Here is a 12423-nt window from a genome sequence, read left to right on the forward strand (position 1 = left end):
GTGGGCTGGCTCGAAGAGATGGTGATAAAAGAGGGGGAGAGAGAGAGGAGGAGGAGGGGATGGGAGAAAAGAGGAGAGAGGAAAAAAAGCTGAGAAAAAAACAAATTCACCGGCTTTATTCATCGCCCTTTAGCATGATACCGCTGTCTAACCATGGTTACAAAGGAAATAAAAAAACACGCGCATTAGCATGTGAAAGGCACTGGGTCTCTGACTATGCGTCCAGAAAGCCAAAGAGCTCTGATTTCGAGGGATATTTAACCTCCATTCAGACAGCAACAAAGGCCTGGCTGTCGCGCTGAGAGCAGTGGTTCAGCCTGATTGGGGCTTGGGAGGGAGGGCGCGGGGAGAGGAGGGGGACAGGCAGGATCACAGACCTCATTTGTTCCCCCTCTTTACTTTAGCCTGTCTCTATTCCCACTGAAGAGCAGCATTTCCTCTCTATAACCCCCCCCCCCCCCCCCTCCCCCCCGTCCTCCTCCTCCTCCTCCTCCTCCTCTCAAAGTTGTAAATGTATGACCTGAGGAATAAATTGGATGGGAAGGAGGCAGAGAGGAGCAATACATCTCTATCATGTTCGGTGACCTTTATTTACCGTTGAGCAACATCGTCGTCCGTGTCTGCCTCGCCTCTTTTGCTTTTAATGCCCCAGTATGGAAGATGTGGACGTGGTTATCTGCCCGTCTTCAGCAACTCTGCCCCCTGCCCCTCGCTCTGCGGCCACCCAGCAGGGACCGGCCCAGCCCTGCCTGTTTGTGTATCATGGAGAAACTGTTTGCTTTCCTGCGCTGATCAAATAAACAGGCCATGTCTTTGGGGGTGGTGGGGGGGCAGGAGGTTGGAGGAGTGGTGTCTCTGTGTTGTTTAGCTCTCCGGGTGTAGATAAGGAATTGTTTGATGGGGTAGAGAGAAACGAGAGCGATTTAGGTCAGCTAATCTGATTTACACAGAGATGGTCTGGCCATTGCAGGGAGCAGTAATTACATAGAGGGATTAGAACCCCCCACCACCACCACCACCCCCCCATCTCCCTTAAAGCTCCCAACCTACAGAGAGGAGAGAGGGGTGGAGGCTTTACAGGCCGGAGAACTGCTGGAGTGTGTTGCTGCAACAACAACAGCTTGAGCAGTTCTCTGTGGCAGATTAAAAATGGCCGAGATTTCACTCAAACAAAAGGGGGCATTTGGCTAAAGTAGTATTACTTAGCTTGTTTACACGCATTTACATCTGCTGCTTTGATCCCACAATCATCTGAATTTGTTTTTCATGGCCAAATATCGCAGGTGCCAGGGAATCTGGCTCTACCGGCTGATGTCATCAGTTTAGTTGCTGATCAAGAACTTGCTTACAAAATCACGTCATGTCTGCGTAACTCTGGTGTTACAGCGCCGCAGCTGCTCTCTATCTGAGTGTGTGATGCGCCGCTTGCAGATTGATCACTTTCAGGCTCGGCATTCCGTTCACGATCAGCTATTTTTCCATGTTTCTGCGAGGTACACTGAGCAAATATTCAACGCTCCTCTCGCTGCCATTTGTCTGTGTATTTAAAATGCACAGCTGAATAATTGCACTGCCAGAGCCATTACTTCATCCACAGGAATGACTTGCACGCTTGGCTGCTGTTTCTAGAGTGTGCTTGGCTAATCCACTCATTGCTTTGTGCATTCAGTGCTGTGAACCATAGGGCACCCGCTTGGATGCCCGTGCATAAATTACTGCCATGGAACATAAAGTGCTGGGAGGATTTTCCTTAACGATCGCCAACGCTTTAAACGCTTCTGCTTCAACAGTCGATACTGCTCAGCCCATTCAATTATTCAGCGGCCCGTCCCTCATTAACAAAATCCTGACCTTGACATGTCTGCCCTATTTCTCTCCCCTGACAGACTCAGCTCTCCAAACGACTCTGTTTGCTCTGATATTGGCTTGGAAATCCATGCATATTGATAAGTTGTTTGCAGTGTAATTGAAAATGTCAGTTATGAGGCCCGTGCAGACAAAGGTCGGCCCCAAGAACAAAAGCTGACAGGCTGCTATGTATGGAGCATATATAGTGTGGGGATGAAGGAGGGGAGGATTGCAGTAAATTAAATTCTGATTTATACTCTTGTATGCATTTATGTCTTACTACTTGTGTAAGATGCTTTAAATAGGGGTTGACAGATTATTGATTATTGGGGCCGATATTTGGCATTTTGCCGATGATCTATATCAGCATTTTATTTCAATGATCACTAAAAAAAATTATTAATTAAAAAGTACAAAGAAAGTGCCAGCATGTAAGGAACTTTTACTTTGTTAAACCTAAGGGGGGTATTTTTATTTATTCACTTTTTATTTAAATTTTCACTTGACTTTATAAAATAAAGTTGCTGGAAACTTTCTGTATATGATGTTGAACAATTCACCTTTGATTAAACATTTGCCAAAGACATTTAAACAAAGTTTTGTATTGGGATTTGTTATATTTAAATATTGACAGAAAGGTTTTTATTTTTATTGTAAATGCACATTGGTTCCAAATACATGACTCCTCTCCATTTCCATAAAGTTTTATTGATTGGTTTGTGGTCACTTGATTGAAATTCTAATCAGTCTCCAAAGGTCAAAGTGTTCATCATTCATATCTCATGGTCTGGGTAAACATCCACGGCTCAAACATTCGATAGCACTTATGAATATGCTCATCAAATTGGCACCCCGTCATCTCTTGAGGAGTCACAGGTGTCCTGTGGGTGCTGTCTTATCTCAGGGAGGTGTTGTACCTCGTGCATCAGTGATGCAGTGTGTCAATCAAAAGCTCGCCGCGCTCTGCATCTCATAGCACTCGCAATCTGACCGTCTTAATCTGCTCCACAGGGGTGGGATGCGAGGTTAAAGTGCTCGCTACTATTTCTACATAAACAAAGATTTCAACCTCAATCCCCAGGAGCCTCAGCCCCCCCCCCATGCCCCCGTCCCGCCTGCAGGCAGAGTGGTGACTGCCTGCTGGTTCTTTAATCGATTGCTAATGGGTTCAATTCCATCGTTGAGGAGCTGCTTGGAACCTGGCCCTGAGACTGAATGAAGTGGAAATACCATTTGCGGCTTTATGAGCCGTTATACTGCAGCGAGAGACCTCTATTCGGCATGCTTCATAGCGCTGCCGAGAGTTTTGCACCACCGCTTGATGGTTTTTCTTATGCTGGCTCCTACTGCTTTCGTCTCAGTGCTCTCCATTTACACTGTGCCCTAAAGCATTTACATCCATTCAATCTGCAACAAAATTGCTTTGCTTTGCTGCATTTTTCACAAGGCTTGATGTGTAGGGTAATTACCATAGTATATCTCTTTTGTACACATGAGGGCTCCAACAGATTCATTCCATCTTTAAGCTGTGATATTCATCAGTTTTTTATCAGTAGCGTGTACCTACGGCCCGGTGTAACTCCGAGGCTTCTGGGATCACTGTGTCTTATTACCCACAGCGATGAGCGTGCAGTTCAGACAGTGTGAAATATGTGAGCAGCGGATAAGTTATGAAACTGCGGATGTTGTTTTTTTTTTGTTTTTTTTATTGCGGTAACATGTTTTCACCTTCTGTGGATGTTGCAGTGAGAGAGCCTCCTCTCTGCCTGGTTTACAGATCTGCCCAGATTTCTGCAGTGCTCTTATGAGCTTGCTCTGGCTGAAATGCAAAGCTAAGCAGCCAACACTGCTCTACATTTCACATCCAGTCCCAGCAGACATGTGCTCTTTGAAGCATTTCTGGGCCAGGGATACAAGTCTTGTTTGTTCAGTACTTCAGGAGGATGAAAAAAAAAGAGAAAAAATGTAAGCTATTTTTTCTTTCACTATGGCAGAGAGTAACATTCTTTGACGTCTCAACAGAAAGCCTTGTGTTACAGCACTTGCTGCCAGATGCCTTGATAGAATCACCCATGTCAAACAGGAAGAGAAATAAATGCATCATTGAACTAGAGCTTAGCTTAGTGATGGTGGGAGGGAGAGAGGGAAAGGGCGGGGCGAGCACGCAGCTATGTGGGAGTCTGTGGGTGTCAGTACACTAACGAAAGGGTTATTCTCAAGCCTCAGTTATGCACTTTCTTAGATGTGGTGTGAATAATTAGCACGCCTGGCCTAGATAGTCTCATCAATAAACATCTAATCTTGCAAAAAAAAAAAAAAAAAAAAAAAAAACAGGAAAGAATAAAGCTGTCATCAAGGAAACTGCCGAATTCGGTAGCCGACCTGGTGCCAGCAGTTGCAGCAGGGTACAAAGCGCATGTTTGTGTTTGTTCTTTCAGGCTCATCTTGCAGCGCCAAGTAGAGTATGACAGGATTTACATGCAGGTTTCTAATCTCTGTAAGCGAACCTGTTTCGGGATGTAATTCACATGGTATGTCTTTTGATTCGGATTAGTCTGGGCAATCCTCTTACCCGTGGCTCAGTATAACTTATCACTGACAAGGCCGTCTCGTGGAGCGGTGCAAATCCTCATATCCACCCCTCCCAGACTTCCAACTCTTAATTCTAATCTGTCCAAATCTGATCTGAGACTTTAACTTCCAAATACCTCTTGAAAGCCAGAGCTCAAGCTGAAGTTCATGCAAGGGCTTTGGATTACATAAATTGAGGTTAGGGATTTCCAATATGGCCTTATGTTTGAGAATAGAGCAGGATTTGGATGTAGGTTGTCGTGGAAAATCTCCTGCATTTTATCACTTTTTCTCTTCAATGTGTATCTTAAGTAAAGGGATCATTACGCATGTTACCAATATCCTTTTGTAATTGATATTGTACCTTTTTGTACAAATTTACATAAAATAATACACCAAAATATTCCATACATAGCCCTTATTTGGTAATGCAGCTCATTTATGTTTTAAAAATTAAATTGCGGGACAGAGAAAGTTTTCTAAACACTGCATACTGTCCCTGCTGATGTGCTTTGACGTGAAAATACCGTAAAATATTTAAATGTATGAGTCACATTCCTGATCCTTTAAGGTTCTTTATAATTCAATAAACAGGATTTAAAGTAGAGCAGGCATGCTCCACTTTTTCTGCCTCAGCCGGAAGGCCACAAACGGGCTCTTATTAAACGTTGTAAGATTATGCCTTAATCTCACTGAACACATGTTGGGTGGAATAAAAGCAATTTTATTTCTGAAACAGTGCTCCACACAGCTCTCCCTCTCTATAATCTTATCCCTGCCTCTGCTGCAGAATGAAAAGTCCTGCTGGCGTGCCAAAGCTGCCGTGTGTTTTGGAAGACGCTGAGAGATCAAGGTCCTAATTGAGAGTTAGAAGCCATTAATGTACCTGTGTCCGACTTGGACTGCGCCTACAGCCCAAAGACAAACTTAGTTCCCAGTCGGAGAGGATTTGGGTGCCATGTTCTCTGCTCTTGGTGAGACAGTGGTGTGAAGATGACGATAAGCCAAAGCTCTAAATCCCAGACTCAGCTGTCTTATCTGGAGCTGCTGGGCCGTGTGGCATGCTTTAATGGAGGCGGCTCACTGTCTGAGCTTTAGCTACAATCGCATTAAGATTCCCCTTCACCTCAACATGGCTTGTTTGTTGTCAGTTTTTTTGATTGAATCTTGTGAATTAAGGTTTCATCTCGCTTAAAGTCACCCCGCGGTTTAATTCTTCTGTGTTCCCACGAAGGAACAGTCTAATTTAATCTCTTATCATGTGAGAGAATGACAATGATTCTAAAACTAATAACAAACTAATACGCTGAAAAATAATCAAACTTTGAATCTGGTGTAAAACAGATTTGGCTTTTTGCCCTCTTTGTTTGCTGCAAAGGAAAAAACATATAAATAAATATATATATAAAAAAAATCACTTATTTTACGCACATGAAATGAATTCAAGTTTTACTTCAAACAAAACACACCTTCTTTTAGCATCTAATGACAGAAAAAAATGGCTCGTTAACAAAGCTCTTTGAAAACAATGCTGTGTGGTTGCTTGAGCAGTTAAAAAAAAGGCATTTTCTTCCTCGCTCACATTTTTTTCCTGTCACCTGCAAGCCAGACATTTTACTCTGAAATAAAAAAAGCCTCACACAAGTTAAACAAAATGGTTATAAAGCCAGAACTGAATTAATTCTTCTTGCACATACGCCTTCTATTCTAATTCAGAAGATTTGAAAAGTCGGTGATGATCTCAATGAAAACTGAAAGGTTAAGACACAAGAATCTGTATGAGAAAATGTACAAAGTAAAGACCGTTTTTGATAATAAACATCCTTTATGGTCAGATGTTGTCCTGACAGACCAGGAAACATTAAACAGATGTTTCTTAAGTGTCAACTGAGTTTGTCCAGTCTGTCTTACTATAGTAAGTCTATTAGTCTGTATTTATGTATAAATCAACTTTCATAATCATAATACCACAATATCATCAATATAATGTGCCTATTATGATTTGAATACTGTCTTGTTAATCAAACGAATTAGGGAAATAGGGCAGTCTAATGATACTGGCATTTGATCCTTTTTGTGCCCAGAGCTAAAAAAACATGACTATTTTTTGAAGTGGCAACCTCCGAGGCAGAAAAATTAAGCCAATTCGGAAGTGCCAAAAACTATGCAGTTTATTAAATGGCCACTTGAGGCTGGCTCCAAAACAGTATGTCCCCGTGGACCTCCATGTTAAAATGCCCAACTTTACATCAGAAATAGGCATGTTTACAACCTGTACAAAAACGGGTTTGGTCTCTATAGAGAACCTCAATTATAAGTCCTAAAATTCAGAAAGCATTTAATTCAGCACCTCTGGTTTAGTGTAGATGGGTTTTTTGGATTGGGTTTTTGATAGATGTTGTTAGATGTGGGGTATTTACTGGGGTATTTACTCACATTAAAATATGTCAGTAAATACCCCACTACAAACTTCAAAGCTTTTAAGTCACTTATAAAGGTGTTTGTTAACAAATGAGATTACAGCAGAACTTATTTTCTACACTAACCCAAAATTCAATGGAAAAACCTCATAAGCATTTAGACAAGGGAACCGTTTGCCAACACTATTAATATATGAACTGGAGAGCTGTTAGTTTTTTTTCTAGCTTACAGTTAATTAATTATCAAGTTTAATGGCGATGTGGTTACAGTCTAACTTAATGAGTGGTAGTGGCAGTAGTAGTGTATTCGACTTTATTATATCACAGCAGCTGCAGTAAATGTAGTTCAATTAGTAATTTTGTATTTTTAGTTAACATTAGTTAAAAGGACATCAAAAGATATTGATGTATATATTGTGTATTGTGATATAGCCCTAAAATATCGCAATATTATTTTAAAGCCATATCGCCCAGCTCAACCTGTATACATTTATTTTTTACCTGCTTCTCAAATGTGTGAATTTGCTGCTTTTCTCTGGTTTTGGACTGTTTGTGAGACAAAAGAAAACATCTGAAGACATCACATTGGACTGGGAAATTGTGATGGGCGTATTTAACTAGCTTCAGGGTATGGATGGTGCATACAGCGTCAGCTGGCTGCCCCTCACAGTCACAGGGTCGTGTCGAGGCAGGTTGGATCGACCTTGTTTAAAAGGGATCGCCTGGCCTGGCGGTACTTTTGGCATTTTTGTGCTTTTGCTATCTTCTTTCTCTCTTTTTTTCCCCCCCCCCCCAACACCCCCCTCCCTTAGCCATCCACCCACAAACATACACATGCACATGTGCACGCAGCACACCCATACCCCCAGTGAGTCCCAGTCTGTTTACTCAGGTGCCTGCTTGCTCTGTGCAGTGATGAACTCCTGTGCAGACTTTAACACTCCGCTGCCTCTCAGGCAAATGCCAAAACAAATCTTGTCATAATTAGCAGTAATCCTGCTCATTACCGTCTGCTTAATTATCCTATTAATAGCACTTCCTGGGAGAGCTTGTTTGCTACGCAGGCAAATGTTTGTTCCTAAATTAGCAGACAAGAAGACAGCTCCATTGTTCAAACAGCAGCTTTGACAAAGCAGAACAGGCAGGATTAACAGCAGACAGAACGGGCCACAAGCTCATCTCCGCTTGGCGCTGACAGGCAGGGAGGAGGCAGCCTGGGCCAACAACAGCACTCTTATCCTGCAAGCTGCTGTATAATCTACATAGTCAAGTACACACAATCAGCACAAGCAACGTGTCATATCAGAGCTGCAGTGTACTATGAAATAAGCATGAGTGACAAGAATAGAACAAGCTACAGGTGCACTAGTATTAATAGTCCAGTACAGTTAATTTACAGTGTTTTTAAATGTTTTTCTTTCATTGCTGTGAATGAAGATAAAGCCACAGTGTTGTTCTTAATAGGATCCAGTCAGATTCCTCCGACCTGAGAGCCGAGAGCATTACCAGAGCACCCTGCAGACAACCGCCCGACTAACCTCATTACATTTCAGGTAACAAGACACTAATGTGGACTTACAAGGCTGTGTGACTTTCAAAGGGAGAGTTGTGTCTACTCCCAATCTCGTAAGGCGATAGGCTCATCATCGTAAAAATGGAGGTATTAGTGAATTGGATCTGTCTTATCCATCCAGCCCCCCCCAAGTTACCAAACAAGGCTCCAGAGGAAAGCTTTTAAAGTAAATAAGGCAAGTGCTCAGAGGGAGGTGAAGACCAGCCGCACAGAGCTACGCGCACTAACCTAAGCACACCCAACACCTCACGCTCCAGCAAGCCTATACATTATAAATGACCCTCTCTCTTACCCCCCATGCACCAGCCCCCCTATACATACGCAGCGTGCCATAGCTGGAATAAGCAGAGCCTGGTCTGTGGAGCCCGCAGCACTGTCAGCCCATTGATGTACAACACTCTGCCCTTTGTTCCCTTGTACACAAACACACTTTCCACATTAATATTTCACAGGAAATGTACTCCGTGCTTGTGATTTAAAGCCTTTTCTTGTTAACAATGCTGTTTTCGCTATTCTGTTGCACTGAATTATGAAGGCAACATGTCAAAAAGAAGACATGCCCATTAGATTATAATACAGCTGGAGATAAATGATAACTGGCAAGGCACATGTGACTTAATCCACTGTGCCTCCTTGTGTTTCTAGTTCAAACATGCTCCCTGAGGTTGCACTTGCAGCTATTAGTTAAGAGCACAGAGATGTGTTTAATGCGGTGCGCGCACAGTACATGTGAGTGAGCTTTCACAATGTGTGCACACATTATGCACATATGCATATTATACATTGCTTTATTGCCCATGCGTTTCCCTCAGATCTGTTTGTCAGAGTGTGAGAAAATGTACAGCCATGTGATGTCGCTTGTTTGTTCTTGTTGTCAGAGAAAAGGCAAGGATCAATGGATTTTCCTTGCAAGAGTGAAACATGACAGACATAACGAAAGCCTTTCATGAGAAATGAATGAATAATTCATGGGCGCTCTCTCGCTGCGCTTTGTTGTGTCTCATACAGATGGGATTACAGAAGGCTAGATCTTGGAAACATATGAAAGATTAATTTGTGATCTGGGACACTGCTTGCTTACAAAAGGACTAAATAATGATTTTACTGAGAGTGGCAGGGATCTGGGTATGGGTGTGATGTGCACAGGGGGCTGGACACAAAGAGCCTGCAGAGAACGCAGAGCTCAGCACTCAGAATAATGTGTCCTGACAGATATTCAAAAACTTTTGTGTGAAAAGTGAACTTCAGCTTTCAAACATTTCTCTCATTACTTTGATTGATTTGGTGCACTTCAATAGAAAACTGAAAGACAAGTTGGTGTTAAGACAACATTGTTAATAATTTTTTGTATTGATCCCAGAGAGAGCAAAGTCAGTTTACTTTTGCCTTATTTTACACAGGCAGGTCAGACACATAGTAGAAAACATCTTTCTGAGCTCTGAGGCATTTGCTGTCTTGCTCAAGGACACTTCTGCTGGCCGGATGCTTTTTAAATCCAGGCCCTCCAGCTGAAGAACTGACTACAAATTAGCAGCCTGCTGCTCAACATTTAACAACTCAGTGCTCCTGTCTCCGCCGTTGCTGAATGTATAGCATAAAGAGGTTGCCTGAAAATAACTCCTATCTTTTCAAAAGAGCCCTCCAATAATTCACCAGGGAGCACGAGGAGCAGTTGTCTGGTGTCTCCCAGATGGCAGAGGCTCTAGGGTGGCACTGCTTGTTGTTTTTGATGAGCTGTGCATATACAAAAGCAAAACATCTGGAGCCGCCATGTGGCCTCTCCATTTGGCCAACCCCATACCTCCCCGAGCCAGATGCACCCAAACAACTGTGAGCTAAACAGCATGAATGATTCATAGAGGAGTGAGAGGCACGGCTCACACCAGAGACCTGCCAGCTACTTTGATTGGAAATCTGAAAAAAGCTATGAATATGCACGAGACATTAAGCCTGCTTGGGGGGATGATTTGTCAAATGATCTGTATTTGACCAATATGGGGAAAGCTCCTGTGGTTTTTTCTCTGATTAGAAAATAAGAAATGTACGGTCCAATTACCAGAATCATTAAATAATTAAGACGTGTAAATGGTTAGCGAGGTGCTGTGGAGATGTGACTGTGGTGTGGTGCTGGATTGCCTCCCGTGTCAAAGATAAGCAGACAGTGTGCAAGGAAAGGGATTCATACCTGCTCCATGACTCACATGGAACTTAATGAAGAGACACTTTGCATCTGATACCAGACCACTTATGTAGGAATCTATCTGTGGAAATAAAAGCAGTCTGAATGAACAGACAGTTGTGGTAAAAACACATGCAGTCATTAGATTAGTAAGTAAAAAATGAAACCTGGCAATCTGCTTTGTTATATTCTCTGAAAACGACGTTTTTTAAATAATATCCAATGAAAAGTGACTGTTTTTTTTTTTAAATAACAAGAATCGTCACCTGCTTGTTTCAATTTCATCTTAATTTAGTATGGATTGACCATTGTCACACGAAGAAATGCCTTTGCAAGAAATGATACATTATAACCGTAGAATATGTTAAAAAAAAGTATCAATTTATTAAGAAAAAATAAACATTTTCCCAGTGTAATGGATTATAAAAAGTGCACAATTCTATGTAACATAATACTGAAAATAAATGTAACTTCATGCAATAAACATATAAAAATAATTGAACAACAAAAATAAGGTATAAATATGGGAAGGTATAATATGTTAAAAAAATAACAAGTTGTTAGAGTTATATAATAAAAATCTGAAAATAAAAGTAACTAAATTAAAAATATTTATATATATGTATATATATATATAAAATAATTGAATCAAATAATCCAGAAACAAAATCTGTTTAAAATGTATGGTAGAAAAAAGCATAGTCAATTTATAATTTATAATAAAGTCACTGTAAGTTCAAAATAGCAAATGAAGATTGAAGAGTAAGAAATCTTCCTTGCTCTTCTGTTACTGGACTGCAGTAATTAAAACCTGAAGAAGCACAGGAGGTACAAAAACAAAGAGACAAGTGCTCTGTCCCAAATCAGATACTTTGGTGAGTACACTTACATGTAGTATGCAGTGTACACCCTTTACTTACTTGCGTAGTGTGCACATTTTGACAGGGCAGCATTGTCTCAAATCAAACCCGACCGTTGCACACTTTATGGCTGCCACATTTTGGGAATTTTTACAGCTTGTCAGGCATCTGACCGTAAATCTAAAACTGAAATGTAAAATGCATAAACACTTTATGTAGCTGAAGTCCATGGATGTTGAAGCTTTCGCCACAACACATAAAATGTCAATGGCTGATATTGAAATTTGCCTCTGTTAGCTAGCTTGAACGCTAATGTTAGCATTCTATTGTACCAAATTATTGCAGAAGTAACCAAATAAACAAACTGATGTCTCTGTCCAAGTAACAGGATAATGGTAGTGAAATATACTCATGTATATTTGTGCAATGTTTTAGTGTTTACAGCGGCAGTCGGTCAACATTTCACAAGTTTGAAATGTGTCTGTGGTCCTGCCCCTCTCGCTACACAGGCAACATGGTGACCATTGAATATAAGAAGAGTACAATGTTTCAGACTCAACTTTTTAACCGTTATGAGTGCACCATCAGAGTACTTACAGTGCACTGCATTTTTCAATACTTCTTGGCGTGAAGGCACATAAAATAACAAATATAACTACAGAAGAATCCAGTATGAGTCAAAGCAAAGTTATTTTGCCATGTTGTGACTTTGAACTTTACTGTAACAAATATTGTTATGTTGGTATATGTTAGGCTATGTAACATTTCCTAACAAGGTCAAACAAATATGGCCAAATGCATACTTTTAAAACTTCACTAAAAGCCATCTCCACCTATTTATTCACATTGTGACTTAAAAAATGTCAAGTGAGATTGGCACACTCCTACTTAGACTTGAGCTATTCGCTGTGCACAAAAGATTTTAGACATGTACCCCTTTAGGAAAAAAAAAAATCAAAGCTTGGTCTATTT

The sequence above is a fragment of the Plectropomus leopardus genome, chromosome 11 (genome assembly GCF_008729295.1).
Source record: "Plectropomus leopardus isolate mb chromosome 11, YSFRI_Pleo_2.0, whole genome shotgun sequence".
In the NCBI taxonomy this organism is placed as follows: domain Eukaryota; kingdom Metazoa; phylum Chordata; class Actinopteri; order Perciformes; family Serranidae; genus Plectropomus; species Plectropomus leopardus.